At 40.7% G+C, this 22382-nt stretch overlaps 1 pseudogene across 1 annotated transcript; it reads right to left on the minus strand.

Annotated features, from left to right (window-relative positions):
* Positions 1-1959: 1959 nt before the first annotated feature.
* Positions 1960-22298, minus strand: LOC308340323 (small ribosomal subunit protein uS2-like; annotated as a pseudogene). Its single transcript has 4 exons — positions 22286-22298; positions 21645-22144; positions 9753-9889; positions 1960-2186 (listed from the first exon to the last, which is right to left on the minus strand). The product of its transcript is annotated as a small ribosomal subunit protein uS2-like (transcript).
* Positions 22299-22382: the final 84 nt, after the last annotated feature.

Raw genomic sequence — 22382 nt, forward strand, 5'->3', positions numbered from 1 at the left:
AAGGAGTGAAGTTTCCTTCCTCACTTCCCAGGCCTTATATGCGGATTGTTTGTAAACATTAAGTTGCAACCTGCTGAAAGTTTTGAAACATTAAGTAACTTGATTTTTTTTTCAAGCAGCTCTGAAACCTAGGATCTAGAGGAATGAAAATCCTGGACTGAATAACAGAAAAGATGAACATGGGGAAAAATCAAGGGATGGGGGAATCTAGGGTACAGACAAGAGCATGGTTGATTATACCCCTAGGATTCAGTGTGGTCAGGGAGGCAAAAGAAACCAAAATGGCTTCACTGGGAAAGGAAGGGTCGGTGGGTGAAGCGGAAGCAGTGCATCTGTTTGTGGTATTATATCATTTCATAATATATATCTTTTTTGGTCTAGTTTTCTTTTTTTAAGATTTTATTTTTTTAAGTAATCTCTACACCCAACATGGGGTTCAAACTTACAACCCCAGTATCAAAAGACGCATGCTCAACCAACTGAGCCATCCAGGTGCCCCTCTTCAAAAATTCTTAACCATTTAATGAATAAATGTTTGCAAGAAGTAAAATTCTTTTTCTTGCATCTAAAGCTTCCATCCTTTACTCAGAGAGAAATGAAACCACTTATTCACAGAGCACCCTCTTACTGTGGCTTCTCTGAGAAGTTGTCTTTGCATGTTGCCTTTTATATAATCAGCTCAGTGCTGCTTTAGTGCGGGGTTCAGAGCTGACTCTGAATTTGGATTTGGATCTCGGCCAAATACTGTAATTGTCTGAAAATTCCCTGTTGCAAGAGAAAAATAAGAGATTTAATACTTGATTAAACAAAGTACTAGGTCAAGGGGAGACAGCACAAAGAAGTATGAGGAGGAGAACGTGGAAGAGTATAGATAACCCAGAAGAAGGACTTATAACTTCAGTAATGACTTAGCATGGTGAAATGACAAAGATAAGAAACATGGTTCTTTGGTTCTCTCCCCACCTTCCAGCCCCAACCCTGACCTAGCTAGAATATAAGCTCCATGAAATTTCACTGATGGATGCCCAGTACCAAGCTAGTATCTGGCTCATGGTAGGGACGCCATAAATATGACTAGTGATGAGTGAATGAAAGACTGGAATGATTAATGGGATTAAATTTCAAGGCGCTAATACAGGCTCCCTGTACTTCTTGGGACCAACTGATATTCGCAAAAGATATCCTTTTGTTCTGAGACCTCCCATGTGCCTTGTGATAAACAGAAGGAGATGTTTGGATCTTTCATGTTGTTCAAGTAGTAAACATCTTTTATGTAGTCAACAGATATGAGTGTTTACTCTCTGTCAGACATTCTTACAGGTACTAAGGACATACCAGTGAACAAAACATGGAAGAATCTCCACACTTCATGGAACTTATAGTCTAGTTAGGGGAAACTAAATAAATAAATATCTAGTATATTAGAGAATACTAGATGCTACAGAGAAAAAGAAAGCAGGATAGGGGAATAAGATATTCCTGGATGGCCAGGAAATGCCTCATTGAGTTGACATTTGAATAAATGACTTTAGGGAGCCAGCTCTCACAATATCTGGAGGAAAATTATTTCAGACAAAGAGAACAGTTTATTTAAAGACACTCAAGCAAGAGTGTGCCTGGTATGTTCTCAGAACAGTATGACCAATATGACCAGTATAACAGTACTGACTAATAAATGACCCCATTTAAAATTAATGAAGTAACATGTTTACCAATGTAACAATTAGTATTTGTTTTCAATGCTCGTCATATGATGTAATTCTCACAACAAACTTAGGCAACAAGTACTCTAATTATTACCGTCACTTGCCTTTTCAAAGAAGTTAAGAACCCATGATGACACAACCTCCTTCATGGTTTCCTTTAGGAATCCCCAGAGGCTGGGCCATAGAGATTGTTCCTGTCATAGAATTGTTGAGCTGCTGCCTGTCGCTCTGTATTCCGTTGCTCTGCTGTCTGCTAGTAGCGCTGTCTTTCTGGTGACAGCTGCCACATCACTGAACTCAGGTGGCTGCCCACACCATGGCCCATTTTCTGTACGACACCACCTTCAAGGGTTCTTGTTCCTCTCCAAGTAGCAGGGAAGCAGCTTAGTGCTTCTTCACCCGTTCTTTTCTGAGACATATTTTTCGTTTTGCCAAAGACCTCTCCTTTAAGAGACCGTGGGTACTTGGAGGAGAAAGAGGCTGTTAGGACATGGGTTGGAAACAGGCTCAAGTCTCAGGCCACCTGTTCTAACAGCCATGCCTTCTTTCCTGTTCAATCAGGCTCATGCAACGAGATGCAGGATGATTTCCTTTCATGAGCCTATTGTCATCTCTCCCGTCTGGCATTTTCTGAGGGTTTCCTGCCATCAGATCAGTACTTGAAGGAAAATCTTTTCTTTTTTTTAAAAGAATTTATTTTTAAGTAATCTCTACACCAAAAGTGGGGCTCAAACTCACACACTCTATGGGCTGAGCCAGCCAGGTGCCCCCTAAATGAAAATCTTAAGGACTTTCCCTTATTTGCCCTATGTACTATAGATCCTATGTAAGAGCATGTTTCAATTGAGTTCCTGACTATTTTAGTTAAAAAGTTTCCTGAATTAAAAAAAAAATTTCCAGAACATTGAGACATAACAGTTTGGATAGCCTTCAGAGAGGGTAGCCTACCTAGAGAACACAGAAGTGATCTATGTTCTGGGAAGCTGTGTCACCTAACTCTGAACAGCCCAAAAAAGTCTCATCTCTGACCAGTTAATTACCGTTACACTCTTTCATCATTTTCTTTTTTCTTTCTTTAACGATTTTATTTATTTATTTGACAGAGATCACAGGTAGGCAGAGAGGCAGGCAGGGGGTGAGGGGCAGTCTCCCCACTGAGCGGAGAGCCTGATGCGGGGCCTCCATCCCAGGACCCTGAGATCATGACCTGAGCCGAAGGCAGAGGCTCAACCCACTGAGCCACACAGGCACCCCTCTTTCATCATTTTCTTGTGAACTTGGACAAAATGAATAATCCTCTCTAAACTAATCAACTCTGGATTCCTGGTTAAAATTGAGTTTCTTACTTATAAGGCTAAGTAAGGTCCAGACCCTGAATGACATCCTGATACGGGCCTGAACAGACTGTTAGCTGGCCTCTAATCTTTGACATTAGTACCTCAAGTCTAACTTCAACATTCCTTGCCCACAATGAGCTCAATGTAGCTTTTCCAAAAATAAGACCTATGATGTTTAAAAATTCTAAAATACTGAAAGGTAACTCATCCATGGGATGCCTTGGTGGCTTACTTGGCTAAGCATCTGCCTTCGAGCCCCCATTGAGCTCCTGGCTGAGCAGTCTGCTTCTCCCTTTCCCTCTGCCCCTCCCCCTGCTCATGCTCTCTCTCTCTCTCTCTCTCTCAAATTAAGAAAAAAAAAAGCTCATTCACTTATATGTCTACTACATTCTAGACCCTATACTTTGTTCTGGTCAAAGATACGGAATACATAATCCCTGCCCTCAAGTTGCTGCTGATTTGTGGGGAAAGCAGAGTAGTACAACACAATTACAACACAGTAAAAGTAAGCCAGAGTCCAAATCTCAGCTTCACCTCTTACTACTTAACAGATCTTTAGGTCCCTGGGTAAATGATTTAACTTCTTGGCACTTTTCTTGTGTGTAAAATAGGAGTAACATCTACCTCACAGAGATTATGACTATTAAGCAAGATAATATCTTTGCTGACCTTATTTAAGTGTTCAGTAAATGACAACGATTACCATGTAATTAAATTAAATTAAGACTGTAATTCAAGGGCGCCTGGGTGGCTCAGTCGTTAAGCGACTGTCTTCCCAGTGTCCTGGGATCCAGCCCAGCTTGGAGCTCTCTGCTCAGCTGGAAGCCTGCTTCTTCCTCTCCCAGTCCCCCTGCTTGTGTTCTCTCTCTCTCTCTCTCTCTCTCTCTGTGTCTACTAAATAAATAAAATCTTAAAAAAAAAAAAAAAAAGGACTGTAATTCAAATAGACCAGAGGAGGGAGAGATCAAGAAGGAAACTAAAGAAATGAGGAACAAAACTGACATGCTTTCTTTCCACTAAGAGTAAACATGCAGGGGCGCCTGGGTGGCTCAGCGGGTTAAACCTCTAACTTCGGCTCGGGTCATGATCCCAGGGTTCTGGGATCGACCCCCACATTGGGGGGGGGGTGTCTCTGCTCAGCAGGGAGCCTGCTTCCCCCCTCTCTCTCTGCCTGCCTCTCTACCTACTTGTGATCTCTGTCAAATAAATAAATAAAATATTTTTAAAAAAGAGTAAACATACATATCACATCCTACAGATAGGAAATAAATACACACACACTCCACTTGCCCCCCCAAGAAAACAAACACAAAACAGAACACAACCAAATTTTAGTTGTAGATCCCTAGTTAAATGAAATCTTGCAATTTCATGTAAATTATACTCTCAAACAAAAACAACTCCATCCCTCCCTTTTGCTATGTTAATACCTGCAGACAGGAAAAAGCTTGATCGATGAGATATTCATGTGAAAAAACTGCTGTTTTTTTCTTCTTTATTAAATAACCTTGGTAACCAAATTAAATTAGTATTTTCCTTTTAATACATGTTTGGTTCATTTGTTTCATTTTGGTTTGTGATGAGCAAGTGTTTTAAATACTAGCCCCTTTGATAACTTCCTTGGCAAGTAAATTTTTTCTAAACGACTTTCTCTTTTAGACTTCCTCAGCAGTTCTAGCGATTCCGCTGGGAAGCCAGGTAGAGTTTACCCATCAGATCTCGACTGACTGCAGTGCCAGAGAAGGGTACCATGTGGGCTATTTTTACCTGGATGTAATCTTCTTAGCTCCTGAGTTCATTCTCCTGTGACAATAGCACTTCACTCGAAGTCTTTTTCCGTTTGATTCTGTTTCTAGTTTATGACCAGGTCTGGATGTAGTTCTGGTTTTGATTTGTGTACAATGGCTGGTGGCAGAAACATGGAATCTGGCACTTATTTATTTGTTTGTTTGTTTACGATATAACCATTTGTTCTAGGCCAGATGGCAAACAGACACAGGGAGTCTGGTCATGGTTGGGTAGCAGAAGTCAGAAAGTCTGTCTTTTTTTTTTTTTTTAATTGAATACGGTTAATATACATGAGTACCTGTCTTTTTTAAATTTTTTTTTAATTTTTTGGTTATTTGTTGGTTTGTCTTTTTGTTTGTTCTGTGAGTCATTATGAGCTTAAAAATATTCTATGTGTCTGTGAATAGAAAACAACTCTTTGACATCTGGAACAGCCATAACCAGCCAGTGAATTTTATTCTCTGTGTTTCCTTTCAGCCCTTTCTTCATTTATGAAGAAAATCTTTTCCTTCACTGAAAGAGAAAGGTAGGGAGTCTTTATAATGGTTCATTTATATATATGTATATTTAAGATTTTATTTATTTACTCGACAGACAGATCACAAGTAGGCAGAGAGGCAGGCAGAGAGCGAGAGAGAGGAGGAAGCAGGCTCCCTGCTGAGCGGAGAGCCCGATGCGGGGCTTGATCCCAGGACTCTGGGATCGTGACCTGAGCCAAAGACAGAGGCTTTAACCCACTGAGCCACCCAGGTGCCCCTCATTTATATTTCTGTATCTGTGACTACCCACCTCTCTCTGAAAACTATTGAAAACTAATTGATCGTAAAAATCTGTCATTTGTATGCAATCAGGAGGATTACCATCGAAGGGAAGAAAATGAATGCAATGAAAGAAAAAAACTGAAATTCTTTTCAAAAATCTATGGGAAGTAATTTGACTTTTCTCAAAGAGAGGTCTGGCCTGTGCTCTTGGCTTCTGGGAGGTAACCTCTGTTTGAAAGAAGTGGCTTTGTTTAGGGTGGGGGTTGGCCATGTGACCACCCATGTGACTAAGCTGGAGCCTGAGCTCAACCCAATGGGCAATCAATCAATCAGTCATGCCTATGTGATGAAGCCTTAATAAAAACTCTGGACCTGGAAGGTCAAGGGAGCTTCCCCGGTTGGTGGAAGTCCGTGAATACTGTCAAACACAAACGCTGGGACAGTAACAACATACTAACTCCATGGGAAAGGACATTGGAAATTTTGTGTTTTGAGCTCTCCTAGATTTTGCCTTATGTGCTTCTTTCATTGGCTGATTTTGATATTGATCATTTCCTCATAATAAGTAGTAACCATGAGGATCCCCTGGCTGACTCAGTCAGTGGAATTGGAATTCTTGATCTCAAGGGTTGTCAGTTTGGGCCCCACTTTGGGTGTGGAGATTAATTAAAAGCAAAAAATTGTAACCATGGGGGCGCCTGGGTGGCTCGGTCAGTTGAATGTCTGCCTTTGGCTCGGGTCATGATCTCAGGGGCCTGGGATCAGGCCTGGAATCGGGCTCTCTGCTTGGCGAGGAGCCTGCTTCTCCCTCTCCTCCCCACTTGTGCTCTCTGTCACTATCTCTGTCTCTCTCTCTCTCTCAAATAAATAAAATCTTTTAAAAAAAATTGTAACCATGAGTACAACAGCTTTCAGTAAATTCTTTGGATCATTCTAGTACATTATCAAGCCTGAAGGTGGTTTTGGGAACCCCTTAAAATTTGCATTTAATGTCAGAGTAAGAGCAATCTTGTGGAGGACTGTGTGCTCCCTAAACATGATAGATGGCTGTAAACTTTGCAGTTTGGTTAACTCCAGTCATAGAGATTTAGAGAAGAGACAAGAGAACTTTAAAATGGTTCATTTGGGGGGCACCTGGGTGGCTCAGCTAGTTAAGCATCTGACTTTGGTTCAGGTCGTGATCTCAGGCTCCTGGGATCGAACCCCATGTCAGGCTCCCTGCTCAGTAGTGAGTCTGCTTGTCCCTCTCCCACTGTCCTTCCCCTGTTTGTGTTCTCTCTCTTACTCAAGTAAATAAATAAAATCTTAAAAAAAATAATCATTTTTTAAAAGATTTTATTTATTTACTTGAGTAAGGTTTATATTAGGTTTATATAACAGCTACATGAATGAACCTGAAAGCGTGATAGAATGGAAATCTAGAGAAGGACTTGATGTTTCTGACTTGTCTGGAGCTTCATGATCTCTCAAGAAATCTAAAGGGTTCTAGAAGCATGACTTTTTCTCTCTCCCTTTTCAAAGGGATATAGGAAAGCCTTATGGAAATATACAAATGAACTAAGCCAAGTTGGAGCAAAGCTCTATGTATGGACAAGATATTAATAAATCTTAAAGTTATGCCCCTAGATTGGTCCATAATCTGACTTAAAAGTATTACAAAACACAATGCATAATGACAGAGGGAGAAATCCTGTTATAAAATTCTTCCGAAATTCCTAGCTTGCCCAAGATTTATGTAAGATTCTTCTATTGTGTGAAGTATTTTCTGAGTAAACATGCAGTAGACTTTTGCCCATTTCCAAAAAATATATAAAAATTAGATTATAACTTATCAAAAGTTTTTTTAAAAGATTTTATTTATCTATTTGTCAGAGAGAGAGAGAGAGAGAGAGAGAGAGCAAGCATGCACAAGCAGGGGGAGAAGGGCAGAGGGAGAAGCAGGCTCCCTAGCGAGGAGGGAGCCTGTCTCAGGCCTCCATCCCAGAACCCCTAGATCATGACCTGAGCAGAAGACACAGGCTTAACCCACTGAAACACCCAGGTTTCCCCACTTATCTAAAGTTTAACAGAACTCTTATTTTGATTGGCTTATAAATATTAATGCTTATATGACTTATGTTCATATCTTGTCTGCTCTGATAAATCTTTAAAAAATGAAAATTTTAAAAATTAAATTAAATTAAAAATAAAATTTTAAAATACTGTTTTTACATTCAAACTTCAAATTCAAAATAGTAAAACAGTTACACCTAAACTTTATTTGGAGTTTCCTAGATAGCAATGGATGAACCACAAAGCAGTTTACTTTCACCTGGTTAAAGGAGATGATGCTAATCATAATTAAATATGTTTGGCATTCTCCAGATAGTTAATTATTTCAGCACTACTATGCAAGTTCTCTTGTTTCTCAAGGTCAAAATTACGAAGAACTGCTAAATAAAAGAAAAGTTCAGAGCTCCTGGGTGGCTCAGTTGGTAGAACATGCATCCCTTGATCTTGGGGTTGTAAGTTTAAGTCCCATGTTGGGTGTAGAGATTACTTAAAAATAAAAATCTTAAAAGAAAAAGAAAGCTCAATTTCTATAAAGCAATTATATATAATCAAGATGTTATCAGTTATTGATAGATGTATGTTTCAGTAATAGTGTACTTTTAAGTCAGCTAGAAATACATTCATAATCACATACAAAGTGCATTAGTCTGCTGTTGTTGCTGTAGCAACTTGCCACAAAGTTAGTGGCTTAAAACAGCACAGATTTTGTTATCTTATAGTTGTAGGTAAAAAATTGGGCTGGGGTGCCTGGGTGGCTCAGGTGTTAAGTGTCTGCCTTCGGCTCAAGTCATGATCCCAGGGTCCTGGAATCAAGCCCTGCATCGGGCTCCCTGCTCAGCAGAAAGCCTGCTTCTCCCTCACCCACTCCCCCTGCTTGTGTTCCCTCTCTCGCTGTGTCTCTCTCTGTCAAATAAGTAAAAAAAAAAAAAAAAAATTGGCCTCACTGGGCTAAAATCAGTGCGTCAGCAGGACAGCTAGAGCTTGGAGGCTCCAGGGGAGAATCTGTTTCTTTGCCTTTTCCAACTTCTGAAGGTTTCCCACATTCATGGCCCTGCTTCAGCTGTCACATTTCCTTCTCAGACTCTGGCTATCTTGCCTTCCTCTTTTAATTCTAAGGACTCTTGTATAATATTTGGCCCAATTGAATAATTCAGGATAACTCTACCATCTCAAGAGTCTTAATTGCATCTGCAAAGTCCCTTTTGCCATGCATGGTAACATGTTCCTGGGTTCTAGAGACTAGAAATGGACACTTTGGGGGGGTTATTCTGGCTACCACAGAGAAGCACCATAACTCAAAATACTAATTACTCTTTTAAAAGAGAAGAGTGATTTTATTTCTAAATAATATGGTAATTTAAGAAAACAGCCATTTTTTAAAGGAATGCATTCGGAAGTATGTATGGATGAAATGACATGTCTGGGGTTTGCCCTAAGAGAAATTCAGGAGAGAGGGAGAAGATGAGAGAGAGGAAGGAAGTGTGCAAAATCTTGATGCTTTTTGAATACGGATGATGTATATTTGGGGATGAGAAAATGTGGCTGAAGGAGGTATCATTTGAGTCCTGCTAAGTGGACGGGACTGATCCAAGTGAAGGGAACTACGTAGGGAACAGGATTGTCTTCTAGTCAGAGAGATCAGTATTCCTCGCATTTAAATTTTTTAAGAAAGATTTTATTTATTTATTTGACAGAGAGAAACACAGCGAGAGAGGAAACACAAGCAGGGGAAGTGAGAGAGGGAGACGCAGGCCTCCTGCTCAGCAGGGAGCCCACGCGGGGCTTGATCTCAGGACCCTGGGATCATGACCTGAGCCAAAGGCAGATGCTTAACAATTGAGCCACCCAGGTGCCCCTTAAATTCTTTTTAAGATTAAAAAATATTTTTTTAAAAGAAATCTCTATACCCAATGTGGGGCTTGGGTTCACAGTCCCAAGATCAAAGAGTTGTATGTTCTACCAACTGAGCCAGCTGGGCCCCCCAGTGTTCCTCACCTTTTAAGATGTTTTATATTTTATGATGCTTTGACGTCTTGGGACCTTAAGGACCCAGCAAGGAACTGCCCCTTCCAGAGTTAGCAAATTCCTGGAGATCGTCAAGGACTTACCTGGGAAAAGGTCTTTGATGTGCAAACCAATGAATCCTGAGTCCACACCTCCTTTGGTCGGGTTCCTGCAGTTCAGGACCCTAACCTTCTGCCCTAAATCACTCCAGGGCCAGGTACTGGGCCCCTGGGGACCACACCTATTGCGGAGAGCTCACAGAAGTCAAACTATCCAATCCTAAACTGCTCAGCTTGCTTACCCTGCCTCACCCGTTCCTTCCTGAGAAAACCAAAAGAAAAGCTTTTGCCTTCCCTCCTCCCAACCCCCTCTTGTCTGCCTCGTGGTGGTTGCTGTTTGGTCTTCTGTGATGGGCTGTGTGCCTCCTGCTTCTAGGGATCCGTGAGTATAAACAACACTTCTTCCTTTATGACAGTTGCTGTGTCTCCATGTCTCACTGTACCTGATGAAAACAAATCCCAAGCACAATTTAAAACAATCATGCCCTTCCTAAAATAAAACCAGCTGACGAGTTAGAGGAATACTCCAGAATGTAAGCTCAGTAAGAGTAGAGGCTTTATGTCTTTTGTTCACTGCTTAAAGTAGGATACAACTATAAGAACAAACAGACCAACAAACCTATGCGGCATCTACATAGTAACTGGGTCATGGGTTGCGGTGCATCTAAAATCTGTCCATGGAAAGGTTAGTCCTGAGATGCAGTGGCAAAACGTTTGGCAAAATTGTTGCCTGAGATTACTTGAGCAGCAGACTGTGTGTCTACTGAGTCCTGGGGGAATAGAAAATAGAAACTTAATAGAGGTTATTTTTAACACTGTGTCCAAGATATTAAAAGAAAAAGATGAGATCAGGAAAGAATTCCCTCATGGATTTGTAAAAAGAAATAGAAGGAAATAAAATTTAAAATTTGGAACCTTGCAGGTAAAAATTCTGACTGCTGCTACATCTCAATAATAAGAAATTAGTTAAGAAAGGCTTTGAGCTGGGGTACCTGGGTGGCTCAGTCAGTTAAGTGTCTGACTCTGGACTTTGGCTCAGGTCTTGATCTCAGGGTTGTGAGATTGAGCCCTGTGTCTGGCTCCATGCTTGGCGTGGGCGTGGGGCCTGCTTAAGAATCTCTCCCTCTCCCTCTGCCCTCCCCTCCATGCATGCTCTCTCTCTTAAAACAAAACAAAACAAAACAAACCCTATATTTAAAAAAAAAAAAAAGGGCTTTGACGGGGCGCCTAGGTGGCTCAGTGGGTTAAGCCTCTGCCTTCGGCTCAGGTCGTGATCTCAGGGTCCTGGGATCGAGCCCCGCATCAGGCTCTCTGCTCAGCGGGGAGCCTGCTTCCTCCTCTCTCTCTGCCTGCCTCTCTGCCTACCTGTGATCTCTCTCTCTGTCAAATAAATAAATAAAATATTTTTTAAAAACCCCACAAAAAAAAAAAACTTTAAAAAAAAAGGGGGGGCTTTGAGCCTTTCCTCTTTCTCTTTCCCTTTTATTTTCTCTTGTTTCTTTTTTCTCTTTCTCTTACTAAACTATTCATCTATCTAAAAGTCATTAGACGAAGCTGGGAAACTAAGTGTCAGTATGGTATTACCTGGACAGAGGGTTAGAGCCTGTCTAGGTTAAGAAGGGTGTCCTGTGGAGGGTAGGTCTAGCAATGGGTGTCAGAACTTGGAGCAGGAGGAAGACATTCATGCCCATGGTTGCCCAGTACAGGATATTGGAGCTTGAGTGGAGTGAGGGCATGCCTGTGGGGTAGCAGGTTATTGTGAGGTAGCAGAACCATCAGGGGTGTGGACCCAGCCGCAGAGAAAGAGACCTTTACCATATTCACCCAATGGGATTTCAGAGTTGCTGTGACCCAGTGAGTGCTCTGTGTTCAATTCTTCCTTCTTCTGAATGAGAATGTTTTTCAATTTTCCTGTCTTTATTGCATTACCAATGGGTGTGGCTGTGTTTGGGCAGATTATTTGTCTTCTTAATTTTTTAAATGATTTTATTTATTTATTTGACAGACAGAGATCACAAGTAGGCAGAGAGCCAGGTGGGGTGGGGGTGAAGCAGGCCCCCTGCTGAGCAGAGAGCCCGATGTGGGGCTCCATCCCAGGACCCTGGGATCATGACCTGAGCCAAAGGCAGAGGCTTTAACCCACTGAGCCACCCAGGCGCCCCAGATTATTTGTCTTTTTAGTTCATAGGTCACCAGACTGTGAAAAGCCATATCTGAGCCTGAAGGAGAAAACTGGACATTACCTGGAGAGCTTGGACTTTGAACTGAATGTATTTACTGGGTGGAACTTAGGGCTGTCCTCTTTGGAGATGGGGAGAGTATTATCTATACGAAAGAAAAATAGTAAACAGAATATTTGGTGACAAAAAGAGCTGACTCTGCTGCAGGTTCACTACCTGGTCACCAGTCTCTTTTCCTTTTGTTGAATCACAAGAAAATATCATATCCCAGGCTCATTTGCTTGGGGCTATGTGTCTGGATTCTGGCCAAAGGGATATGGGTCAAGTCAAGTCCCCTTTCTAGCCTGCCTTATTATTTCCCCTGACCTATTGAGTGCAGAGAGGATCCAATCTAGAACTCTAAGAAGACCCTGGAACGAGGACTGGTAAACTGTCATCCACGGGTGAAATCCAGCCCACTATACTTTTTGTAAATAAAGGTTTATTGGAACACAGCGATGCCCAATTATTTGTTTATTATCTATGGCTGCTTTCATGCCACAATGGCAGAATGGTGACAGCGTGTCCCATGAAACCTAAAATATCTACTCTTTGTCTTTTTTTTTTTTTAAGATTTTATTTATTTATTTGAGAGACAGATCACAAGTAGGCAGAGAGGCAGGCAGAGAGAGAGAGGAGGAAGCAGGTTCCCCGCCGAGTGGAGAGTCCCACGCGGGGCTCGATCCCAGGACCCCGGGATCATGACCCGAGCTGAAGTCAGCGGCTTTAACCCACTGAGCCACCCAGGCGCCCCCTACTCTTTGTCTTTTTATAGAAAATGTTTGCATATACCTGCCTGAGAAGATGGTCCCATGATACGTTGACAGGAGACACAATCCTTGAATCATAATAAGAAAGGGTGCCTTCTAAACACCCAATTGGGGCTGGGATGTGAATAAAAAATAAAGCTTAATTTTGTTAAGACATTGAAATCTTTGAGTTATTTGTTAGTAGCTAGTTACCTTATTACTAAAATACAGTTCTCCCCATACTTAGATCAGTGCCTGGCTCATGGCAGGAACTAAATTGTTATTTGTCTACAAAAGTAGTATATTCATGGGATAATAAACAAATCTAAATGTTAGCACCCCCCCCCCCAATAACTTAGAATTTGAAAGTCCCTGTAATGCCTCCTCAAGAAATAAGCATTGTTGGGGCATCTGGGTGGCTCAGTCAGTTGGTTCAGTGTCCGACTCTTGATTTCAGCTCAGGTCATGATCTCAGGGTTATGAAATCGAGCCTCACATTGGGCTCAGTGCTGGATGTGCAAACTGCTTAACATTCTCTCTCTCTCCTCTGTTCTTCTCCATCTCTTATCTCTTCCTCTCCGTGTTCCTCCTCTCTTGAAAAAAAAAAGGGGGGGCACCTGGGTGGCTCAGTGGGTTAAAGCCTCTGCCTTCAGCTCAGGTCATGATCCTGGTGTCCTGGGATCGAGCCCCACATTAGGCTCTCTGCTCTGTGGGGAGCCTACTTCCTCCTCTCTCTCTGCCTGCCTCTCTGCCTACTTGTGATCTCTTGTCTGTCAAATAAATAAATAAAATCTTAAAAAAAAAAGAAATAACAATTGTTAAGAGTTTGATGTATAAGTTTGTAAACTCTGTATGTATATGCTTTTATATATATAACATATATTGGGACACCTGGGTGGCTCAATCGCTTGAGTGTCTGCCTTCGGCTCAAGTCATGATCTCAGGATCCTGGGATCAAGCTCCATGGCAGGCTCCCTGTTCAGCAGGGAGTCTGCTTCTCCCTCTCCTTCTGGCCTTCTCCATCGTTTGTGTGCTCTCTCTTTCTCTCAAATAAATAAATAAATAAAATCTATTAAAAAACCCTCCAAAACAAAAAACCCATATATTTATATATTACATTTATATTTATATATTTATATTATAGTATATATTTTATAAATATAAATTACATGTTAATGGGGAGGGGGTGGAGTGATGAGGTAACTGGGTGATGGACATCGGGGAGGATATGTGTTGTAACAAGCACTGGTTATTATATAAGACTGATGAATCACAGAACTGTACCCCGAAACAAATAATACATTAAATGTTAATTAATTGAATTTAAATTAAAAAAATATAAAAAAAAGGAGCAAGAACTGGGGACTCTCCATGAAACCAACAGATAAAAGTGATCACATACTTTATAATTCCATTTATATAACATTCTTGAAATGACAAAGATATAGAGATGGAAAACAAATTAGTGGTTCACAAGGGTTAGAGATGGGGTGGGGGTGACAACTACTATAAAGGAAGAGCATAAAGGTGCTGTTTGTGGTGATGAAATAGTCTGTGTCTTCATCAGGGTGGTTTTTACATGAATTTATATATGTGATAAAATGTCATCACGCCATATACATATACTGTAACAATGTTGAGCTCCTGGGTTTGATAATCTTACTGTAGTTACATAAGATGGAGCCATTGGGGAAGGGGTATAAAGAGTATATGGAACCTCTCTATACTGTCTTTTCAACTTCCTGTGAATTTATAATTATTTCAAAATTAAAAGCTAAAAAAACCCCAAAGTTTGATGTACAAGATTGTAAACTCTGGGGGCGCCTGGGTGGCTCAGATGGTTCAGCATCTGCCCTCAGCTCAGGTATGATCCTGGGATCCTGGGGTCCTGGGGTCAAGCCCAGTGTCAGGCTCCCAGCTCTGTGGGGAGTCTGCTTCTCCCTTTCCCAATCCCCCTGCTTGTGTTCCCTATCTCACTGTGTCTCTCTCTGTCAAATAATAAATAAAATCGTTAAAAAAAGAAAAAGAAAAAAGAAAAAAGATTATAATATACATACTCTGTATGTATATGCTTTTATATATATAATATACATATTTTATATGTATGTTATTTCATATAATATATATAAAATATGTATATTATAGGGGCGCCTGGGTGGCTCAGTGGGTTAAGCCGCTGCCTCCAGCTCAGGTCATGATCTCAGGGTCCTGGGATCAAGCCCCGCATCGGGCTCTCTGCTCAACAGGGAGTCTGCTTCCTCCTCTCTCTCTCTCTGCCTGCCTCTCTGCCTCCTTGTGATCTGTCAAATAAATAAATAAAATCTTAAAAAAAAAAGTATATTATATATAAATAAATGCTTTTATATATAAAACATATTTATATATGATATTTATATATTTGTATTATATATGATACATACAGAAATTATTCATAGTTTATAAATATAATTACTTATAGTATATAAAATAACTTATTTATGACATAAATATAAATTATATGAATATATGTATATTATATAAATATAATTACTTATACTATATTTCAGATGACTTGGCATAGTGGGTTAAGATAATGGACTCTGGAGCCAGATTGCCCGGTTTCAAATTTTAGCTTTTTGTCTATGAGATTTTAGACAAGTTACTTACTTAAACTATACTCCATTTTGCTTATTTGCAAACAGTGTTATTATAGACTTATTTCTTAGGGTCATTGTGAATATTAAATAAAATAATTGATTCAGTTTAAGAAAGTGTCTTATGAATGGTGTTTGCTGTCGTTAGTAATAGTAATAGTAGTACTTTAGTAGCAGTTTTCTTTCCCCATAGAAACATAAATCATATAATTCCTCCTGCCTCCACTAAGTACAGCTCACTTTTAAATTAGATAATTTAAAAAATGGGCAGATTTATCCATATCAGATATGTCATTTGCAAATATCTTCTCCCATTCGGTAGGTTGCCTTTTAGTATGGTTGATTGTTTCCTTTGCTGTGCAGATTTTTTTAAAAGTGATTTCTATACCCAATGAGAGGCTCAAACGTAAAGTCCCAAGATTAAGAGTCACGTACTCTGTTGATTGAGCCAGCCAGGTGCCCCAAGAAGTTTTTGTAAAAAAAAATTTTTTTATTTAGTTTGGAGGGGGGGTGCAGAGGGGGGCGGAGAGAGACTCTCAAGCAGACTCCCGGCTAAGCACAGAGCCTGACATGGGGCTTGACCTCATGACCCTGAGATCGTGACCTGAGCCAAAATCAAGAGTTGGATGCTTAATGACTGAGCCACCCAGGTGCCCCCTCCAAGAAGTTTTTTATTTTGATGTAGTCCCAAGTTTATTTTTGGTTTTATTTCCCTTGCTTCAGGAGACATAGCAAGAAAAATGTTGCTATGGTCAATGTCAGAGAAATTACTGCTTGTGTTGTCTTTCAGGGTTTTTTTTTTTTTTAAAGATTTTATTTATTTATTTGACAGACAGAGATCACAAGTAGGCAGAGAGGCAGGCAGAGAGAGAGGAGGAAGCAGGCTCCCTGCTGAGCTGAGAGCCCGATGCGGGGTTCGATCCCAGGACCCTGAGATCATGACCTGAGCCGAAGGCAGCGCTTAACCCACTGAGCCACACAGGCGCCCCCAGGATTTTTTTTTTTTAAAGGTTTATTTATTTATTTGAGAGAGAGAGATTAAGGGAAGGGCAGGAGAGGGAGAGGGAAAGAATCTCAAGCAGATTTCTTGCTAAGCACAGAGCCTGACATGGGGCTCGATCTGGAGACCCTGAGATCATGACCTAAACCAAAATCAAGAGCTGGATGCTTAACCAACTGAACCACTCAAATGGCCCTCTCTTCTAAGATTTTTATGGTTTCAGGTCTCACATTTAGGTCTTTAATCCATCTTTAATTTACTTTTGTGTTACAGTGTAAGTAAGTGGTCCAGTTTCATTCTTTTGCACGTAGCAAAAGAATGCTACGTCCAGTTTTCCGAACACCATTTCTTGAAGGAACTGTTTTTTTCCCATTACATATTCTTTCTCCTCCTTTGTCGAAGATTAATTAACCATATAATTTTGGGGTTATTTACAGGTTTTCTGTTCTGTTCCATTGATTTATGTTCTATTTTTGTACCAGTACCATACTGTTTTGGTTACAACAGCTTTTTAATATAATTTGATGTCTGTAACTGGGATACCTCCAGTTTTGTTTTTCAAGATTGCTTTGGCTGTTCAGGGTGTTTTGTGGTTCCAAACAAATTTTAAGATTGTTTGTTCTACTTCTGTGAAAAATGCTATTGGTAGATTCATCTCATTTTATTTATTTATTTATTTTAATTTTTAAAAAGTTCTTATTTATTTATTTATTTTTAAAAAAGATTTTATTTATTTATTTAACAGACAGAGATTACAAGTAGGCGAGAGGCAGGCAGAGAGAGAGGAAGGGAAGCAGGCTCCCTGCTGAGCAGAGAGCCTGATGTGGGGCTCGATCCCAGGACCCTGGGATCATGACCTGAGCTGAAGGCAGAGGCTTTAACCCGCTGAGCCACCCAGGCGCCCCTTAAGTTCTTATTTATTTAAAAAAAAAATCTTATTTATTTATTTGACAGAGAGAGACACAGTGAGAGCAAGTACACAAGCAGAGAGAGAGGGAGAGGGAGAAGCAGGCTCCTTGCCAAGCTGGGAGCCTGATGCAGGGCTCAATCCCAGGACCCTGGGATCATGACCCGAGCTAAAGGCAAACCCTTAATGATTGAGCCCCCCAGGCGCCCCTACTACTGTGTTTTTTAAGTGATAAGTTTTGCTTTATCCCAAGATGTCTCCTTCTTGAATTAACTAATAATGAAAATATTAACATAATATTTCAAACTTTGTGGGATGAGGCTGAAGCTGTGTTTAGAGTGAAATATTTACCTTTATTTTTTTTTCCTCCTCCCAAAATATTTACTTCTAAAAACATATATATTTAAGGGTGCCTGGGTGGCTAAGTCAGTTAAGCATCTGATTCTTGATTTTGGTTCATGTTTTGATCTCGGGGTCATGAGCTTGGGCCCTGTGTTGAGCTCTACTCAGGGTTTGGAGCCTACTGAAAAAAATAATACAAAATAAAAATACATATATTTATTAGAAGAAAAAGTTAAAAATCAGATCTCAGTATTAATCTCAAAAAGCTAAAGAAAGCAAATTAAAAGCAAAAAAATCAGGAAAAAATGGCATAAAAGCAGAAAAAAATAGCAACAAACCTGCAATATAGAGAATTAAGAAAGCAAAAGTGTTTTTTTTTTAAATGACTAATAAAATTAATATACATCTTATAAGACTGTTCAAGAAAAAATAGAGAAGGTACAAACAAGCAGTATCAGGAATAAAAAGGGGGCATCATCCTACTGATTCTATAGATTTAAAATATTTATATGCTTTGTTCAATACTTGATATATAATAGCTTCAGAATAACAATACTAATATTATTATTAGTATTAAATTCATTGAAAGTTTACACATTTTGTTCCTAGATTATATCCTAGGAAGAGATGTACAATCAGATTACTGTCTTTGAAATAAATCACTAGGGTGCTTGGGTGGCTCAGTCAATTAAGTGTCTAACTTTAGCTCAGGTCATGATCTCAGGGTCCTTGGATCGAATACCCCCCCCCCCAACAGGCTCAGCAGGGGGTCTGCTTCTCCCTCTCCCTCTGCCCTTCCACCTTGCTCATGCTCTCTATCTCTTTCTCTCAAATAAATAAACAAAACCTTTAAAAGAAATGAAATAACTCACTAATGGTTAGACCATTGATTTCATATATAATTTGGGATGAACTGGTTTTTTTGAAGAGGGGAAAATGAAGATATATTACTTTTTGTAATTAAAAGATTTTTTTTTTTTACAGATTTTATTTATTTATTGGAGAGAGAGAGGGAGACAGAGCACAAGAGAGGGAGCAGCAGGCAGAGGGAGAAGCAGTCTCCACGCTGAGCAAGGAGCCTGATGTGGGACTCCATCCCAGGACCCTGGAATCATGACCTGAGCTGAAGGCAGATGCTTAACCGACTGAGCCATCCAGGTGTCCCAAGATGTCCTGAAATATGTGAATATGTTACCTTACATATAGGTAAATAAGATTTTGCAGGTGTGATTAAGGATCTTGAGATAAGGTGGTTATCCTGAATAATCTAGATAGTTCAATGTCATCACAAGGGTTTTTAGAGAAGGGAGACAGAAGGGTCAGAGTCAAAGAAGCAGATGTGGCCACAGCAGAAGGTGAGGAGGAGAGGGAGAGGGAAGGGGGTAGGGATGAGAAGGTAGTTGCTAAATATCCATCAGGCCTTGGAGATGAAAGAAGGGGCCACAAACCAAAAAACGCAGGTGGCTTCCAGAAGCTAAAAAAGGTAATAAAAGGAATTCTCCCCTCAAGCCTCCAGGAGGAATGTAGCACTGCAACACCTTGACTTCTGACTTCCAGAACTGTAAAATGATAAACTGTGTTCTTGTAAGCCATGAAGTTTGTGGAAATTTGTGATAGCAGCAGTAGGACACAAAAACATAATTCTATTAAATGTCAGTGCTTGAATAACATTTTAAAAATATTTTATATAAAGAAATGAAGCTAGGGGCGCCTGGGTGGCTCAGTGGGTTAAGCCTCTGCCTTCGGCTCAGGTCATGATCTCAGGGTCCTGGGATCGAGCCCCGCATCGGGCTCTCTGCTCAGCGGGGAGCCTGCTTCCTCCTCTCTCTCTGTCTGCCCGCCTCTCTGCCTGCTTGTGATCTCTGTCAAATAAATAAATAAAAATCTTTAAAAAAAAAAAAAAAAAAAAAAAAAAAAAAAGAAATGAAGCTATTTATTCTCCGTAAGATGGCTATCTCCAGGAAAAGTACATAAAAGATTGAGTTACAAGCTGATTTAGCCACTTTAAAGAAAAGGAGCACAGTTTTTAAGTGATAGAACAAATGGCAGGCCAATAATCATTAGACATGTAGCAGATATTTTCTCAAAAAAAATGAACAAATAAGTCTAACAAAGAAAACAATTGCCAGTATTTGTTGTAAATGACAAAATCTGAGGTTTTATGCAAAAATTACCAATTCAGAAAACTCGTAGTCATCATTGTGAATTTGACAGTGATGAATAAAAGTTTTTTTCTGATGAGTCTAAAAATAATGAATATTATTGAAGATGTTTTGTGATGAGTCTGTGAAAATAATATGATTATTAAATATTTTATAATGAAATGTGTCAACATTTAGGAGGTCTACATAATTCAGTGAATCAATGTTTCTTATTTATTTATTTTAAAACTTATTTATTTATTTTTTAAAAGTTTTTTTTATTTATTTGACACAGAGAGACAGACAGCGAGAGACGGAACACAAGCAGGGGGAGTGGGAAAGGGAGAAGCAGGCTTCCCACTGAGTAGGGAGCCTGATGCCGGGCTGGATCCCAGGACCCTGGGATCATGACCTGAGCTGAAGGCAGACGCTTAGTGACTGAGCCACCCAGGCACCCCTTAAATTTTTATTTTTTTAGATTTTATTTATTTGTCAGAGAAAGTGAGAAGAGAACACAAGCAGGCAGGGCAGCAGGCAGAGGGAAAAGCAGACTCCCCACTGAGCAGGGAGCCAGATGGAGGACTCAGTCCCAGGACTCTGGGTCATGACCTGAGCCAAAGGCAGGTGCTTAAACGACTGGAGCCACCCAGGTACCCTGCAACAAAATATTTTAAAATTAAGATACGTACACTGTTGGGGCACCTGGGTGGCTCAGTGGGTTAAAGCCTCCACTTTCGGCTCAGGTCCTGATCCTAGGTTCCTGGGATCCAGCCTCGCATCAGGCTCTCTGCTCAGCAGGGAGCCTGCTTCCCACCCCCTCTCTGCCTGCCTCTCTGACCACTCGTGATCTCTCTCTCTCTGTCAAATAAATAAATAAAATCTAAAAAAAAAAAAAAGATATGTATATTGTTTTTAAGATACAATACTACTGTACCCGTAATAGACTACTAGTGTAGTGTAAACAATTTTTACATGCACTAGAAAACTAAAGAATTTATTTGATTAGCTTTACTGTGATAGTCACTTTATTGCAGTGATCTGGAATAACACCTGCAATATTTCTGAGGTGTGCCTGTAATCTATTTCCTGTCTCTGTAGATTTGCCTATTTTGGACCTACCATATAAATAGAACCATACTTTGTGGCTGTTTCTCTTCAGTTAGCATAATATTTTCAAGGGTCTTCCACATTGTATGAGTAGTTCATTGTTATGGCTTAATAGTATTCCATTTTATGCGTATTCTGCTTTTGTTTATCCATAAGTTAGTTAGCATTTGGATTGTTTCCACTTTTTTGCTATCATGAATAATGCTGCTGTGAATATTTGTGTACATGTTTTTGTATGGATGTATCTTATCAATTATCTTGGATATATATCTATCAGAATTGCTGGGTTATGGTTACTTTAAAAATGTGAGGAACTGCCAGAATATTTTTCAAAGACTTTTATTTTTTTCAGCTTTTAGAATCTGTTTATTTTCTGTTAACCTTCTATCCCTTTTGTTTGCCTTTGTGAAAGAGCAGCTTAAGACCACTCAGTGGTGGGGCGCCTGGGTGGCTCAGTGGGTTAAGCCTCTGCCTTGGGCTCAGGTCCTGGTCTCAGGTCCTGGTCTCAGGGTCCTGGGATCGAGCCCTGCATCGGGCTCTCTGCTCAGCAGGGGGCCTGCCCCCCCCCCCTTCTCTCTGCCTGCCTCACTGCCTGCTTGTGATCTCTCTCTCTGTCAAATAAATAAATAAAATCTTTTTAAAAAAGAGATCACAAGCAGGCAGAGAGGCAGACAGAGAGAGAGGAGGAAGCAGGCCCCCCCACTGAGCAGAGAGCCCGATGTGGGGCTTGATCCCAGGACGCTGGGATCATGACCTGAGCCGAAGGCAGAGGCTTTAACCCACTGAGCCACCCAGGTGCCCCTAAATAAATAAAATCTTAAAAAAAAAAAAAAAAAGACCACTCAGTGGTTGTTCCTACCCATTCAGTGGCCTGAGCAGTGGGAGCTGCGGACCAGTCTTCAGTGGCCCGCTGAGGGCTCCAGTCCTCAGGAGGGAACTGCTGACTAGGCATGGAGGGACCCTGCTCACCTTCAGACCAGTCTGCGGCCTCAGGCGGAGTAGCAGTGAATCTAGGAGCTGGAGCAGTCCATTCACCCTGAAATTCCTCCTTGGTCATAGTCATTTTAGCAGCGGCCCGCTTATCCTTTTCAATCTCTTCAGGATCTCTGTAGAGGTAGAGATCAGGCACAGACTCCCACGGGTGTTCATGGGAAATGGTGCCAGGCATGCGCAGAACTTCCCAGGCATTATCTACTGCATTAGACGCACTGAGTGAGCTCCCTTGTTGCAAGGGATGGCAATGTCCATAAAGCGCAGGGGAGAGTCTGTGTGACATAGAGTGGTGGTAGCAGGTTAACATTAGATGCCTCTGTGAGAGGCTGGTGATCAGCCCTGGGATCTGGGAGAGCAGGAGAGGGAGAGAAAGAGAATCTCAAGCAGACTGTGCTGAGCACAGAGCCCAAGATGGGGTTTGATCTCACAACCCTGAGAATGTAACCTGAGCAAAATCAAGAGTCCCTTGCTTAACTGACTGAGTCACCCACGTACCCCATCTCCTAAGAGTTTTGTAGTTTTGGCTCTTACATTTAGGCCTTTGACCCATTAAAGTTAATCTTTTTGTGAGTTTCACCACTGAA

This window comes from Martes martes (genome assembly GCF_963455335.1).
Source record: "Martes martes genome assembly, chromosome: 3".
Taxonomy (NCBI): domain Eukaryota; kingdom Metazoa; phylum Chordata; class Mammalia; order Carnivora; family Mustelidae; genus Martes; species Martes martes.